Below are 16,473 nucleotides of genomic sequence, written 5' to 3'. Positions count from 1 at the left end.
AATCTTGTTTCATATACGCAACTGTGATTCACTGGCTACGAAAAGCAAAGTTCAAGTACTAGCTATAATAGTGCGATTACAAATTAAAGTTAAGAAAGATCACTTTCGTACCTAACATTCTTAGATTTAATGCTCCCGTATTATATAGAATCACTGCATGAAGCATTTGCAGCGATCAACAGTCAATAATTTTATAACAGTCAGTATACAACTAGACGTTTGAAATTTCATTTACCCATGCAGAGTAGATAAAGATAACCACCCACGCGATCCAGCCTCCTCTCGTTATCGGGTCACGCGATAACGAGGGGAGGCTGGAAGCAAACACGTAGCCAATACTCTAAAGGATGAACGAGTTACGACACCTGATAAAAGAGCCAGATCCTATTCACAGAAAAGAACGAAATGACCGAGATGAACGAATCGTTCTGAACGAATCTTTCACGGAACTGATCCGAAAGTACCGGTTCGGTCAAAAGAACCGTTCTGCCCATCACTACTCTCGTGCTCCTCGGGAGTTGAAAGAGTTGGGAGCAAGTTGACCTGAGGGCAAAAAGAGTCGGTAACTTTTAATACACGAAGAAAACGCGATTTGTTGTAAAACAATGATGGCGGAAAATATAGCAGACATCGTGAGAAATTTGTTTGGAAATGGAAGATTCATCTGAAGATGAAGTAGCTATTGATTTACCATATATTGGACTACAAATTATGAGAGAGCTTGATAAAGGTAAAAAAAAAATATAAATATTGAATTTTCACTTTAAACCGCTTGTGGTATGCATAAGGTAACCTGTACTTGGAAACGATTGCAAATCTTGTGATTTTTAAATAAAGGACGCCAAATAAGTTATATTGAAATGTTTTTCCGCTTCAATGTCGTCATCTAATTAAAATATTACCGTCATCACCAAATGTAGCTTGATAACATATTGACTCCATCGTCAAAGTCGCGCCAAAACAACCAGCAGACGACTTGCCCTCGCAACTCTTCCTCGAGAGGAGGAGCATCGAGAGCATGACCTGAGTGACCTGAGAGCAACTTGCCCCCGCGAGTAAAACGACCATCCGCTCAACTGCTTCCGGAAAAGGGCGCCCCGAGAGTTGACAGGTCAAAAAGAGACCTCGAGTCAAACAAACCTAATGAGAATGTACGTATTCAGTTGTATTTTATCAAAAATATCATAATAAAGAAAGGAATTGGCGGTAGCTGTATTATTATATTTAATTATAAAAATACAGATACATTTTAAAGAAACATTGTTCCCAGGAGCAATCGTTCTGCTCTAAACATTTCCCTTATTTTTCTGTGGCTCTAAAAAATCGAAAAGCCCTAGTTTCAGGAATGTTCAAAGCTGTTGGAAAACACCTTGTGACATCACGACCTGCCGCGGCAAATGATGTGTTCATGTTCGTAGTATAAAGAATAGTTGGCTATGTTAAAACATGCTGCTTTTAAACTTTAACCTGCAATATAAAAGGCGTTATATATTTCGGAGAAATTATACATTTTCTTACAGCCACCCAGATGCAGAATGGTCGCATCTGAGACTTAGGGCCGTATTCCAAGACACAGAAATAAGAGTTTAGGTGTTGAATATGCAATACCTGTACCCTAACCATATTCCAAGTGCACGATAGGACACGCCCAGTCCCTTATTTTTAGGGCACTGATTTTTGGTGTCCTATCTGTTGCCGATTTGATCCATAACTGTATATATATTTTTTCCTTTTTAATGAATTTTAACGGAACTTTTACGATTAAAATTCCCCCCACCCCCCTTATATCTTAAAAAACAGCAAACATAAATATGGCCAAAAATTCATTTTTTATTCTTGTACAACCAAAATTAAATATTTTATTTCACATTATAATTCCATAGTTTTAGAAAATAAGCTAAAATTACGATGGATTCCACGAAGTACAACTGTTTATAGCCTCGCACAAGTCCTCGTTTATTAAAACGGCTGCCACTCTGATACCTTACATGGGTTCAGTTAGGACACTTTTGGAATATAACCCGAGAGTTAGGGTACAGCAGTTGCCCAACAAGGCAGTGCATATTCGCTACCTTACTGAAACGTCTTGGAATACCGCCCTTAGATTAATGATATCTCTGACACGACTTCTGCTCCCATGACATTGTAACCCCTCCCAAAAACCTGTGTTACCCACCGGAGAGGTCAGACCTAGTCTCACATAGCTCCCATCATTGTTATGCCTTATCTGATTATTAAATGCCATAGTTATTTAAGTTTTTATCTTCTTTATCATTTTGACCATGCTTTTGTCGTCGCCTGGCCGACTAGCCCCTGAATGAAAGTATTTTGCCTGCTACTTAGTGTTCGGTAGAGGGGGGTTCGGGCCGCGTGGCCAAGGGACTTAGTCACTAGAATGCAATTGACACACTCGAAGACCGTTTCCAGGTTCTTTATATACGGTAAATCAAACCCTTTACAAGGGGCTGCCGTGTTTCCGCCTGTGACTGATTCTGTAGGGTGAAGCCTGGTTCCACGCACTGATACTGTATGGGACAAATACGTGACGCCCCGTTCGTGGCGAGCAATACCCGCGCCGCTAAGACTTGAACTCTATGTGACTCGCCCTATAAGCTGAACGACTGACCAGACAACACAGTGCCCGGGAGGGCCCATTAATTACCGTACAAGCAATGGTGAATATCCAGTCCGCAAAAAGAACTCCGCGACTCGTAAACCACCGGAAAAAATACGCACGCGAGAGAAGTGACTGACTGCAAGCTGCGACTGAATGACGAGGTGACACACTCGCCTAAATGACAACACGACTGTAAGATAGGAATTACTTCCTCTCGGTAAGGCCTGAACTCCAGCGAGACACCGCGCCCGTTCTCACCGTCTTGGAGCGATCTCGCAGACACGTCCGCTGTCTTCAGCGCCCAGCTGCCGACTGCCTGCCTCCCCACCTCGCGCGACCGAGCGCCCGCGTCCCTCCCCTCCCCGCGAGCCCGCGGAACACGCTGATTGGTCACAGGCGGAAGCCACGGCTTTGGCGCCTGGTGAACAATCACAACTTATTACACATTACACTTCAAATAATAAAATAAACACGTTACAGTAAAGGATGTTAAAAAATATTTAAAACAATTTGTCCCGTCTGGTTCTTAAGTATTTACATTAATTTTCCACTGGCGCATGAACCTCTCTTCCCTCCCCCGCCCTAGCCGCACAGCACTATCGTCGCACACGCAACACAGGGAAGGAGAAGGCGTTGGCGTGGCATAACAGGCTGTGAGAGCTGGGTCGACACTTGGGTCGATGTCACTTTTAAGAGTTGGGGGCTAATGGCCTTCCCCACTCACCCTAAACGGGCTTACTACAAGCACCCAAAGGCACACAGGCAGGTACTTGCGGGACCAGCCAACTCTGGTAAGTGTTTTTAAATAATTCACCCTAAATATTATGAAGGGTATCTGAACACCTTCATAGAAGTAATTATATTTATTGTTAAATAATCCAGTTTGTTTTATCCATTAAATGTCCTATTTTCAAAAAAAGTATTTGGTTCCTCTATGTGCCATACTTTCGGCGATCAGTAGTAAACCTATGTCGTAAATATGTTTTGTTTTCAACTGCCAATGGATAATGTTTTTTGTAAATCTTGTGCTTATATCTAATGTTAGTAATTTCTTTATTTCAATACTTTTTCAAAAGGTAAAAATTTCAAAATATGTGATTAAATCAAGGTGACGCTAGCCGCCGGTGCTTCCTCTGGGTAGCACAGGCCATTACGTCCCAACAACACTTACTTGAATTGCATTTGCAACGAACACACCTGTGCGTGATGTGCGCCGTGACAAACGGCAAGCCGACCGAAGCGCCCGGCCGGGTGTGGCAATGTGCTAGTGTGTGATAAACAGAGATAAGTAACGCCAAGTATCCGGTCAGGAGAAGAACCCTCATGTCGCAGTGTGTGAAACTAGACTGTCGCAGGCGGGGCTGGGACAGCCCCATGTACAGGGTCCTGTGTTAATAAACCGGATGTTCGTCACAGACTGGTGGTGGATAATTATATGTCTTAGCTTGACCCTCCTTGGCCACAATGGCGGAACCCCACTCTACCCAGAACAACTGAGCAGCCGGGCGTCGAACCACGAGGGAGGGTTAGCAGGATGACGACAAGTGGAAGGTCCATTGCACAAAATAAGGGTATTATTCGAAAAAAAAATTTTAAGGAGGCGCCCCTCAAAGTAATATTTACCAAAATGTGTACTCTCCTTCGTAACTACCCTCTCTACATGTTTTGTCCACCTAAGGTCATGTTGAAACACAACTCCAATATACTTATACTGTGAGGCTTCCCCTATATCAAGCCTATGACATAGGTGTGAATGAAAGGAAAACTGAGGCAGTTTGTAGACGATTCTTTTTTTTTTTTAGGGAAGAGGGACTAGTCGAGATAATTACCCCTTCAACATCAATAATCAGTTCCATCATTACCTACCTTACCCAGATGTAGTTTAAACAAAGAAAGGTAACTGAATGCTTTCTATTCGTTTACGTATCCATAAGTTCAAACTATGCCTTCAAACTTGAATCCTCCTCCCCAGACAACAATTCAGGGTAGCCATCGCCCACACTAATATTTCGTTCTTTAACGATGAATCCATCCAACAGTTATTAACATTTGATGCATAACACTGCTTTTTCAATACCTTCTGATTACATTTGTTCCTATGGAATTGCGACAGTGCTGCAGTGGTTCGCCACAGCCATAGTTTTGTCAGTACCGGCCTCATGATAGAACTTCTATACGCGCTGGCCACCTAACCTGTTCGCGCGCAACGTCGGTGTGTTAAACCGACCGTGTAGAGACGGCATTGGCGTAGCTGTGTTCATAAAGTTGGGGGGAACAAATAATGATTTTAATGTCATGTAAACCCATTCCCCTCTAACTAAGACAGGGGGTCCGGGGGTCCTTCAACGGAAAATTTTTATTTTAAAAGTGCAAAATAGCGCTTTTTAAGCCGTTTTTGTATCTAACCATTGGATACATCGATGTTAAAATTATTATTGTTTCCTTAAGATAAAACTTGATGAGTGAAGAAATAACAAATAAATAATATTATAAAACAAAAATATCACGGTCTAGAAAGTTGGGGGGACAGTCCCCTCCATCCAAAAAGTTCAGGGGGACATGTCCCCCCTGTCCCCCCCCCCCCCCCCCCGCAAGGTTCCAATGCCCCTGAGAGACAGTCTGACAACAGACTCGGCCAGGGTTGGACCAGAAAGTGTAACAAACCGTAATAAAGCACAGTGTCTTTTCAGTCAGTTTCCTTTTATTTCAAGGCATCCTGGATTGCCCGAACAGCCCAGGTTGTTTAAACTAACGACGCACTCCTGCCTGCAACCCCTTGGTCGAACCCCCCCCCCCCCCCCCCCCTTACATAACCCAAGAGATCATTTTCAATACAATATTTATTCTAAACTTAATCTGGCAGCGGTAGTGGCGTCAAAGGTATATAAATTTTTTTTGTTGAAATCAGTAATGTGCAGTTATATATTAAATGCTAATTTACCGAAATTTAACATCGATCCAAGTGTCGACCCAGCTCTCACAGCCCGTTATGCCACGCCAACGCCTTCTCCTGCCCTGTGTTGCATGTGCGACGATAGTGCTGTGTGGCTAGGGCAGAGGAGGGAAGAGAGGTTCGCGCGCTAGGGGAAGTTTAATGTAAATACACAAAAACTGGACTTTACTTATTATTGTAAATATTCTTTAACATTCTTTACTGTAAATAGTTATTTTATTATTTGAAGTGTTATGTATAAGTTATGTATAAGTTATACTTGTTCACCAGGCGCCAAGGCCGTGGCTTCCGCCTGTGACCAATCAGCATGTTCCGCGGGCTCGCGGAGAGGGGAGGGGACGCGGGCGCTCGGTCGCGCGAGGCGGGGAGGCAAGGAGTCAGTCGTCAGTGAGACATGAGAGGCTTCGGTCACGGGAGCAGGCCACTCCGCGCTTGTGGCAAGTCAGCCGGCAGCTGGGCGCAGGAGACAGCAGATGTATCAGCGAGATCGCTCCAAGACGGTGAGAACGGGCACGGTGTCTCGCTGTAGTTCAGGCCTTGCCGAGAGGAAGGAGTTTTACTTCCTACAGACGTGTTGTCATTCAGGCGAGTGTGTCACCTTGTCATTCGGTCGCGGGTTGCAGTTTGTCATTTTTCTTGCGTGCGTGTTTCTCCGGAGGATTGCGAGTCGCAAAAATCTTTTGTGGACGGGATATTCGCCTTTGCTTGTACAGTAATTTACAGGCCCTCATGGGCATTGTGTTGTCTGGTCAGAGAGTCATAGTGAGTTCAAGTCTTAGCGGCGCGGGTAATGCTCGTCACGAGCGGGACGTCACGTATTTTTCCTACACAGTATAAGTGCGCAGAACCGGGCTTCGCCCCACAGAAACAGTCACAGGCAGAAACGCGGCAGTCCCCTGTAAAGGGTTTGATTTACTGTATATAAAGAATCTGGAAACTGTCTTCGAGAGTTTCAATTGTTATTCTGGTGACTAAGTCCCTTGGCCACGCGGCCCGAACCCCCCTCTACCGAACACTGAGTAGCCGGCGAAATACTATAATTCAGGGGTGTTATCTTTAAAAGATTTGTGCAATGGGAGCGCATGACTTGATGTAAGTTTTTGGACATACGCCATTGCTAAGAACAATGCTTAGCAATGGCGTATGTCCAAAAACTTACATCAAGTTATAATTCAGGGGCTGGTCAACCAGGCGACGACAAATTTTATTAATTAGTAACATCCATGATCATTGGCTAAATGTTGATAACATTTCTGAGTTAGTCCGACAAACAAATGTTTAAGAAAATAATGTTAAACATCGCTGGGAACAATCTAACGAGAAAAAGTTCTGGAAGCTTGATGTTAAGGTCCAATTTTACAGCAGTAAAGTATTCGAGAAAAAAAAATTTAAATTATGACTGCTAGAAAACTAATCTGATTATAATGATAGATCAAGGACAGTAATATCTATATATTATTCGGATATTTTAATAATTAATACAGAGTATTTTGAGTTCTCGACAATTTGACTATGAAACCATTTAAGTAAGAATTTGATAATAAGTTCTGAAACAAGCAACGGAAAGAAGATGTAACACCTATTTCCAAATTTCCTGCGGATCATCTTTATACCTACGACGATAGTCTTGATTGAAGTAAGGATGTCTCCAACATCGCCGATTTTTAAGTCACCTGAAAAATATCTTTAGATCCATTATGTTATCTCGAATGAAGGAAAGATATCCAATATATCGCTGATCCCAGAGGATGTCCCAATTACAATTCGTTTTTGCTGGTGATCCATCACTGGATGAGATTCATCACCTTTTGTTACAGTTTGTTAGATTGAGGTCAGTAATGGATAGACAGTTGCAAAACTGTTACTTTTTTAAGTCAAAAGTTAATTGAGACTTAATGTATATTGACAGCAAAGCCAAAAACAGTATGATATTACTAGTTTAATATGGTTTTCTTTTTGTAAAAAATATTTTGTATTTAAAATTAACAAATAGTAGGTATATTTTAGAGTCCTAATTATACTAGAGAGACTAGTGAACTAAATTTGCAGCCAATACTGATACATAAGTATTGAATATATTTGCTGTTGGAATTTGCTTCAAAATTTATATATTTCTAAAGTAATACCCAGTGGTAATTGCCCAGTCATTTGAAGTCTAGTTGAGGTATTTAAACAAACCAGTGGTATATTTTCTACCAGCGGGTCCCAAAAGGTGCTCTACGGAGCCCTGGGGTTCTGTGGCAGGGTCACGTGGGTTCCGATAGTCAGGACGAATGTCATATAAAGTAGGCACAATTATTGTCAAATAACTTTCTTTGAAAATAAAAGTCAATCGTTGGGTTCCCTGGCAAAAAAATAAAAAAAAATTGCAACTGCTGTTTTATACAACTTGGAGTAACTTATGTCCTACGGTATTTTTTCTTATATTCTTATTATAACATTTTGTTTTCCTAATAGTTTGTAATATACGGTACCTAAAGTATAAAATGACCTATAGAATTGTTATTTGTTGTTGATTAATTGGTCCGTAACATCAATATCAATAATATGATATACATATGAATGTGTTTTGGATTGAAAATACATATAATCAAAGCCGTAATTGACAGTCAGAAACTGTTTGAGATTATTAGTTGGAAAATGGTGCTCATACACCTAAATACATTTATTGATGAAAATAAAAAATTCCGAGATAAGGAAAACCATAAATCTCTCATCCAAAATCAGGCAGACGGACCTGCATCAATGTTAACAAAAATACTTTATTCAAAATATAATGAGATATTAATATAAAACCATCATTGTCATTCGTAACATGAAATATAAATTATTCATTGTCCTTGCTGTCATACCTTCTTGCCCTTAATTAAAACCTGGGTCCCGTCCCTGTCCGCCGCATGCCGCAGCAGTGTTTGTGATGTCACATCCGGAGTGGCATCCCAGCATCCTGGTCTCCAGTACAATCCGGGCCACCACCGAGACCAGATGTCGGCGCGAGGTGCTCCATTGCAAATCTCTCTTTATTATTTCTGTTTTATTGGTTGTTCTCTTTTGTATAATTGTGTGTTTTGTAGCAGCACTTCTTAGTGTCCTGCACTATAATAAATTGCCCCTGAACTGTAAGTATTCCTTTATAATTTAATCCAAATACCCTTCTATTGGCTTTGTCATAGACACATGTGTGCAGGTAGCGTGCTTAGAGGAGTGTCCATGGCATACCCCCCCCCCCCCCCAACCAAAACATGTAGACTAACTAGTAGTCCACTAAGTTTTCCCTGCATAATTCCGCACGGGAGATGTCCTCGGTCAGCCACACTGGGCGGGACGGTCCACTACCGCCTCAGTGTGTGAGACTGCTCTTTCCACAGAGCTGGTGCTGGGCAAAGAACCATCGAATCATCAGCAAAGTAACCATAGGATGTCCACTACATTTCCCCCCCTCTGTCGAAGACAGGCCCACGAGATCCTAAAAATCAAACTACAGAACACACAGAATTAGATAATTCCACCGAAAAAATCAACAGACTATTTGCTCTAGCAACTCTTCCTTGTGAGGAGATGCATCGAGGGCATGACCTGAGTGACCTAAGAGTATTTTGTCTGCTCGCATGAACGATCATCCACCAATTGTATCTGGCAACTAAAATGCCCGATGGGCACTCAGAGAGTTAAAAGGTCAAAAAGGAAATAACAGACTTTTTCGAGTGTATTTCAGTCCCGGAATAGATATATGTTTTCACCAATAAATGTGCAGAGCATATATTAGCATATAACTCTAGTTCTGATCCAATCAAAACAATAACCAATTTTTGCAGTATTTAATGTGAACAAAGATTACTAACATTGGCAATCACAGAAATAGATGTAATATTATTAGACTTTTAATTGTAATTCATTTACGTAATATTTCTTGTCTCAAACACACGAATTTTAAAGGTTGAGATGACACTCATGTTGTAATTCTTAAAACCAGTAGTTTGGACATATCCTTAAACCCATCGCGTTTGAATTTTCTAAATAATGGTTTTGTATCCTTTAGGAATAAATAAAACTTTAATCAAATAACCTAGGACTTGGTGACAGGCCTACTACAGTATCACATCGCATTGACGCTGACCGCCAATGCTCCTCTATCTCGCATAGACCGCTACACCTCATCAACGTCTTACTAAGGCTTGTGCAACGAACGCACTCGAAGTGTCAAAAGTGCAACGGGGCGAACGCCATGTAGCAAGAGCCACGTCGGTGGAAGGATCCGGCCGGGTGTGGCATATCCCTCAACCGAACTACAACAAATGTTTAATTTTTCCACAGGAGCTAATTAGACTTTATTTTCATTATTTAACCCTTTATTTTGTCGTCGCCTGGTCGACTAGCCCCTGAAGTGATATTATTTTGCCGGCTACTCAGTGTTCGGTAGAGGGGGGTTCGGGCCGCGTGGCCAAGGGACTTAGTCACCAGAATAACAATTGACACACTCGAAGACAGTTTCCAGATTCTTTATACACGGTAAATCGAACCCTTTACAAGGGGATGCCGCGTTTCTGCCTGCGACGGTTTCTGTAGGGCGAAGCCCGGTTCCGTGCACTTATACTGTGTAGGAAAAATACGTGACGTCCCGCTCGTGACGAGTATTACCCACGCCGCTAAGACTTGAACTCGCTATGACTCACACAATAAGCTGACTGTCTGACCGGACAACACAGTGTCCGGGAGGGCCCGTAAATCACTGTACATGCAATGGCGAATATCCAGTCCACAAAAGTACTCCGCGACTCAAAAACCTCCAGAGAAACACGCACGCGAGAAGAATGACAAAATGCAGCCCGCGACTGAATGACGAGGTGACACACTCGCCTGAATGACAATACGACTGTAAAAAGTGAAATTCCTTCTCCTCGGCAAGGCCTGAACTACAGCAAGACACCGCGCCCATTCCACTCTCACTGTTTTCGAGCGATCTCGCAGACACGTCCGCTGTCTCCCACGCCCAGCTGCTGACTGCCTCCTTCCCCGCCTGGCGCACCCGAGTGCCCGCGTCCCTCCCCTCTCCGCGAGTCCGCGGAACACGCTCATTTGTCACAGGCGGAAGCCACGGCCTTAGCGCCCGGTGAACAAGTAAAAACTTATTATACATAACACTTCAAATAATAAAATAAACTATTTACAGTAAAGAATGTTAAAGAATATTTACAATAATTAGTCATGTCCGGTTCTTATGTATTTACATTAAATTTCCACTGGCGCCCGAACCTCTCTTCCCTCCCCTGCCCTAGCCACACAGCACAATCGTCGCACACGCAACACAGGGCAGGAGAAGGCGTTGGCGTGTCATAACGGGCTGTGAGAGCTGGGTCGACACTTGGGTCGACGTCAATTTTCTCCAAAATTATGCTTCACCGTGCACTTTGTCCCGAACCTGGCCGGTTCAGTTTCCCGCGAAAATCACACGTTTTCCGCGGGAGGCCTGGCGGGGAGGAGGGTCGCGCGTTGTGAGAGCGGCAGTATCCTTCCGGAGCTCACAGAGGCCGGCAGCCTCCGCGCTACACAGGACCAGCATTTCTTATTTTCCGCCGATATGTAGTTTTTAATAGTTGTATAATTCCGTAAACCTTTTCTTTCAGTTCCGTGGTCGTCCTCGACTTACCGAGTGGTATGCAACCTAATTATTCAGTGCTCCAAGACGAGTGTTAGATGTGATACGTAAGTACTATGTGCGAACTGCGAGATGGTACGTCGGCGCTTCACGCGATATCCTAGCCAAACGGCTAATTAGTTTCAGCCCGCACGGGGCAGCTAGTAGGCAACACGTAACAAACAATCTTACTAACGCGTCAATTTCTGGGACAGTCCTAAGATTCATGTAGTGTCGCCGGATTTACGGGCCTACGTGTTCTTAGCCCAGTGTACTACGTAATTATAGTTGTGAAGTTGTGGTTTATTGCGTGGTTTTGGCGCCTATTCTCTCCGCAGTAGATCTCAGGAACGCTGCTGCTGTATTGATTACCCAGACTGCTAATCCAGCTAGCACGTCACTGCATTGTATTACTGTCAAGAGAGTAATTATTAAAAATAAATTTGGTAGTGTTGTGTGACTAGTGGAAATTTGCATTACCTATGACCAGGTCTGTTTTAGACGTAAATTACATTTAATGTAAATAAAATAGTAATAACTGGAAAACATACAATTTCAATGGGTTCTTAAATATTGACGTGAAGTTACTGTCAACATGCAATTCAGCGAGAGGAACAACCAAAACAATTTACAGTTTATGTTAGCATTTTTATCAGACCTATGTGTCAGTAAGTAGATGTAAAGGACGTCACAGGAACACATCGACTACCATGCCGTGTCTAGCTATAAGCTGTCGGAGGCTTGAGGCTCTCTTCCTAGGACCTCCAGGTGGTCTGCTGCGATGCTGGAACACTGGACGCTGGAAGCTTAAATTGGCGAACTACAGAAGATCTGATGTAGCCGGGGGTCTGGCTGAAGAATCGACTTCCCTCTCGTCCTAAAAAGTCTGTTTTAATTTGGATCGGTCTCACCTAACGTCGTGGCCGATCTTAGCTGGCGCTGACATCAGTCGTCCGGAACCACTACGGGGACGAACGGGACCGACGCGGAAGTTGGCACTAGATGTCACCGATACTCCCTATCTGAGACTTATTCAGTCTAGAATTATTCTCACAAATCATAGTATGGAGAATTATGTATAGCACACGACCATGGATGACGCGAATCTTCAATTCCTCGGGCGGCAACCAAGGCTTTGGTTCGCCCCAGCCCGAGAAATGTCTTCCCGCTGCAAGATGGCGATGGTGTCTCTCCTTTCTTCTCCCTTATAACTATTTATTTTCCGTCCCTAGCAACCAAGGATCTATAGAAAAATCAGCAAACCAAATTAACTGCATAGTGAAATAAAACTTGGATATTAGCGTATACGAGTGCTGAACTAAGGCAAATGAATAAAGTTTCAAAAGAATAATGCTTAGATGACCCTGAAGTTCATAGATGTGTTTTATCTGGCAATTAGATGTGTTATATATTTTAAACTTTGGTTGTCCTCTTTACAATAAAATAATTAAATACATAAGATCGGCTTATGAAATATACAATTAATGTTACAATAATAATCAAAATAATAATAATATAACTGTAAAAGTTGTACTGGTTACAAAGTGTAATCTTGCTCAGGATTCTAGTGTGTTATGTTAGGGTTTGTTTTTGTAATCACCGCATAGTGTCCTTACCGGGTAGTAAAATCGTGAGCCGCCACTGAATCCGTGGTCGCGCGTGTGACGTTTCGTTTCGGGACAACCGTTACGGCCAGGACGGGCAGCACTATGTATAGGGCTGTGCCGTAATAAATTAATAAAAAATCAACCTGTATTTCCTTGATCTTTTCAGGCGTCCCGAGTGGCCTAAACAGCTCGGGGGGCCCTACTGTGTCGAACCACTGCCTCTAGCCACAAGGCTGAACCAACCCTGAGATTCCGAACAATACTTAAGTCACTTAAAATTATATAGAGGTAGCGGGGTTTGTGTCAGCATATTTTAATTCGAATATACATCACATAATATAAAGAGTTGTACAAGTTATTTCTGGTTTTAAACGTATTTAACCTAATATAACTAGCTATCCACAATATTTTACAAATTTAAATGTATCTTACCTAAACCAACCATCCACGTGATTTTAAAGTATTTCAGAACCACAGCAGAGCTTTCATTTTGATCAAACCGAAATTCCAAAGAACAACATAGTCTCAAATTTCTATCGGAATTGTAATTCCGCTACTAAAGGTAGTGACGGAATAATTCCGACAGTTTGTGACATCAATCCGTAAGGTAATTCCGCTAGCCAGTGTTCAAGAATTGGGCGCAGCATATTTCTGTCGGAAACAAGTCATTCCGCTAGTTGAATTTTTCCGACACCGTCATGATAGCCCCCCCCCCCCCCCCCCTTCAACTAAATCAATTCAACCTTTATCAGCCTTTTAAAACATTCTAGGAACTGTTACAAGGGAAATATTATATTATATTTATTTATAAAAGTATATTATTATTTATTTTATTTAGGGCCGGTCTTACCATCCTCTGGGCAAACTTCCAGGTAGCTACCCTGCGGATAAGCTACCCGGACCCTTTACCCGATGGTCCTGTCTTACCATCCCATTTACACCTCCGTGTAGCTAACTGGAACTTGCCCTGTGGATAGCGAGGATGTGTGTTAGGTTGGTATATTTTTGACAGAGATATTGAAGAAACGATGATTGTGATTGGCCCTCAGATTTTTATTTTATCTTGCTAAACATTAGAGTACCGAAGGCTTAGTGTATTTACATTGTGATGAAAATTCGCCCGGTAATTTGGGTATATAAATAAACACTTGTCAAGGAGAAGAGGTTATGGTAGTTTTAATTAGAATTTCCTTTCTCTTTAAAACAATTCTTGTCAAATAAGGCTACAGCTGTAATTCACACTGTGACCATAGTTTCTGTTTACCAAGTGCAACAAAGGGGGCCAGCAAAACGTGCAAAAAACTAAAGCTCGTGTATACGCAAACGTATGCCCTATTATAGTGATGAAACATGATTTTTAAAAAATACCCACCTGGGGACTTAAGTCTTACACGTGTGCAATCAATAGCACCAATTACTTTTGGAAACTGGGCCATTTCGTAGAAATTTGTCTGAGCATTTCTTATTTCTTGCTCAGTCGATGGCATCCTAATATATGAAGGTCTCAATGAAGCAATTCCAAATGTCACTTGTTTAATTATTCTAGAAGCTGTTGCTTTACTGACACCTACAAAATCTCCAACACTGGATAGCATTGTTCCCAGGGCATAAAACCGCAGTGTCAGCAACAGTTTGTTCAGTGGCGAGACTGCGTGATTTCTGGGGGAAATAAAAGCAACAAGATGACAAACTGTTGTTTACATGTAGGTTAGGACCCTGGGGTAGGAATACAAAAAGGCACTTTGAGAATTCAGAACAGCCAAAATAAAGCACATTCTGAATGTAATTTACAAAATAAAAGCAGGAATATTTTATTGAAGCGATGCTGACAATGTAAACATTATGCACATGTTATGGTCCGATATAACCTATAAACCTATCAGTTTCATTCAATTTTACAGAATATATAGCATAAGAATACATTTGTAATGTAAAAACAAATGCATTTTTTTTGGTAAAAGCAATCGCCTGTCTGTTCGCGATCTAATCAGTGGTTCAAGCTCTTCCAAGTGCAGAACTGTATCTTTACTTAGCCTGAATCTCGCTGAAAACTTCTTTATCGTTCCATTAGTTCAAATGGTCTGGTATTTCTCTAAAAATATGTGGACCTCTTGCTAAAGCATTGATTACTTCAATGATATCTTCATCGTCGTCATCGTCACCAAAAATCTCACCAACATTATTGACGACATCGACGAACCCTGCTTCGGCCAATTAGATAAACGAGGGAAGAAAATTTACAGTCGATGCACCACGTTTTGCTAATGAACACAATTCAACACATTGCAATAAACGTGCCACGATGTGACGCACAGATTATATAGTTATCTGCCGGGTAGCGATTTACCCAGAGCTTCAAACTCCCGGTAAAATCGACAATTATTTATCTTCCGGGTACGCCTACTCATAGGTGGTAAGACACATTTTGTCATTTGCCAAGGAGATAAATTTTACCCGGACCTTGCCAAGGGATGGTAAGACCGGCCCTTAGTGTGTATATGATTGCCATTAATTTACTATTTTCTAAAAATTGAAGTATGAATTAAATTTAAATACCTAAGTTCTGAGAATTTAAGATTCTATGCATTTTGGCTTCACTGCATATTTTGGAAAGTGAATTTACTGGGTAACATAGTTCTGTTATGATTTACGAAATATGTCCGCTTTTTACATGATGGGTGACCTCGAATGTGTGAAATTTGTTGTTTGTTAATTACTTTACGGAATCGTATCATGTTTTTAAATAATATTTGTGTACGTACATATTTAATTTAATTATATCTATAGATTTTATTATATTGTTTTCCCACATTTTTTAACCTAACCATTTGCGGCGTTTTCCTTTATGCATGGTTTTTTGATTATATTTGAGAATGTAATTACTGTGTCAATGTTAATGCCCAAACTCGTGTTGTTTTTACATCTTTGAAGGAAAATAAGTTAAGGTGTTTCATTTGAACTTAATATCAGAGTACACAAAATGTAGATTGGACTCGCTCTATATTCTAAATATTTCAGGTATATTCGGAGTAGGTACCAATTATGACCCGGAGACAACATAGTATTTTTACATGGATACCTAGTATAACTAAGCACTTATGGTTTTGTCACAATCTGCATAAACATTATAACACAGTATTATACATAACGGTGATAAGTGTACATAATCCAAGCTGACAAGCTACAATGCAGTGGTAGATGCACGGGGTGATAGAAAGGGTATACCCCCTCAAAGTTAAAAAATTGGCAAAATGTCAATGAAGACATTATTTTATGTTGTTAGAAGCAACTTCGCCTATGGCTACTACTGTAGACCTATGTATCATTGGTATTGTAATAGTAATATAAGTTTTTTTGAAGAAAAAGTTCAGATTTTGGTAAATAATATTGGTTCTGAAAACAGCATTTCAAAATTCCTACTGGTTTCTGAGAAGTTGCTGTTAACAAGTTACATGGGTAGCATATGCATTGATGCAGCCATCACCATGTTGTGCTTTATTTTTTGTTAGCATAGCCCAAACTTTTCGAGATATTGACGTGATCACCGGTGTTTTCTATAGTGACGTAAATTTATTTTTGTGCAATTGTAGTTTAGCCGATACTGTTTTCCATGAGAGATTGCCTGATTGTTGCTGCCTACTGTTTATTTGATACTAGCTGC

The 16,473-nt window shown here is 41.4% G+C and overlaps 1 protein-coding gene across 10 annotated transcripts in view; it reads left to right on the top strand.

Annotated features, from left to right (window-relative positions):
• Positions 1–15,107: 15,107 nt before the first annotated feature.
• Positions 15,108–16,473, top strand: part of LOC134542478 (uncharacterized) — a 46,016-nt gene continuing 44,650 nt past the window's right edge. For 3 of the 10 annotated variants that reach the window (XM_063386794.1, XM_063386791.1, XM_063386787.1), the window contains exon 1: positions 15,183–15,286. The gene's annotated coding sequence lies outside the window, so the exon portion shown is untranslated. The other 7 variants (XM_063386795.1, XM_063386792.1, XM_063386796.1 and 4 more) reach the window with 6 other exon arrangements.

Source organism: Bacillus rossius, assembly GCF_032445375.1.
Source record: "Bacillus rossius redtenbacheri isolate Brsri chromosome 4 unlocalized genomic scaffold, Brsri_v3 Brsri_v3_scf4_2, whole genome shotgun sequence".
NCBI classification, from domain to species: domain Eukaryota; kingdom Metazoa; phylum Arthropoda; class Insecta; order Phasmatodea; family Bacillidae; genus Bacillus; species Bacillus rossius.
The sequence above is the reverse complement of the archived record's forward strand: the minus strand, read 5'-3'. Positions and strand labels throughout refer to the sequence as shown.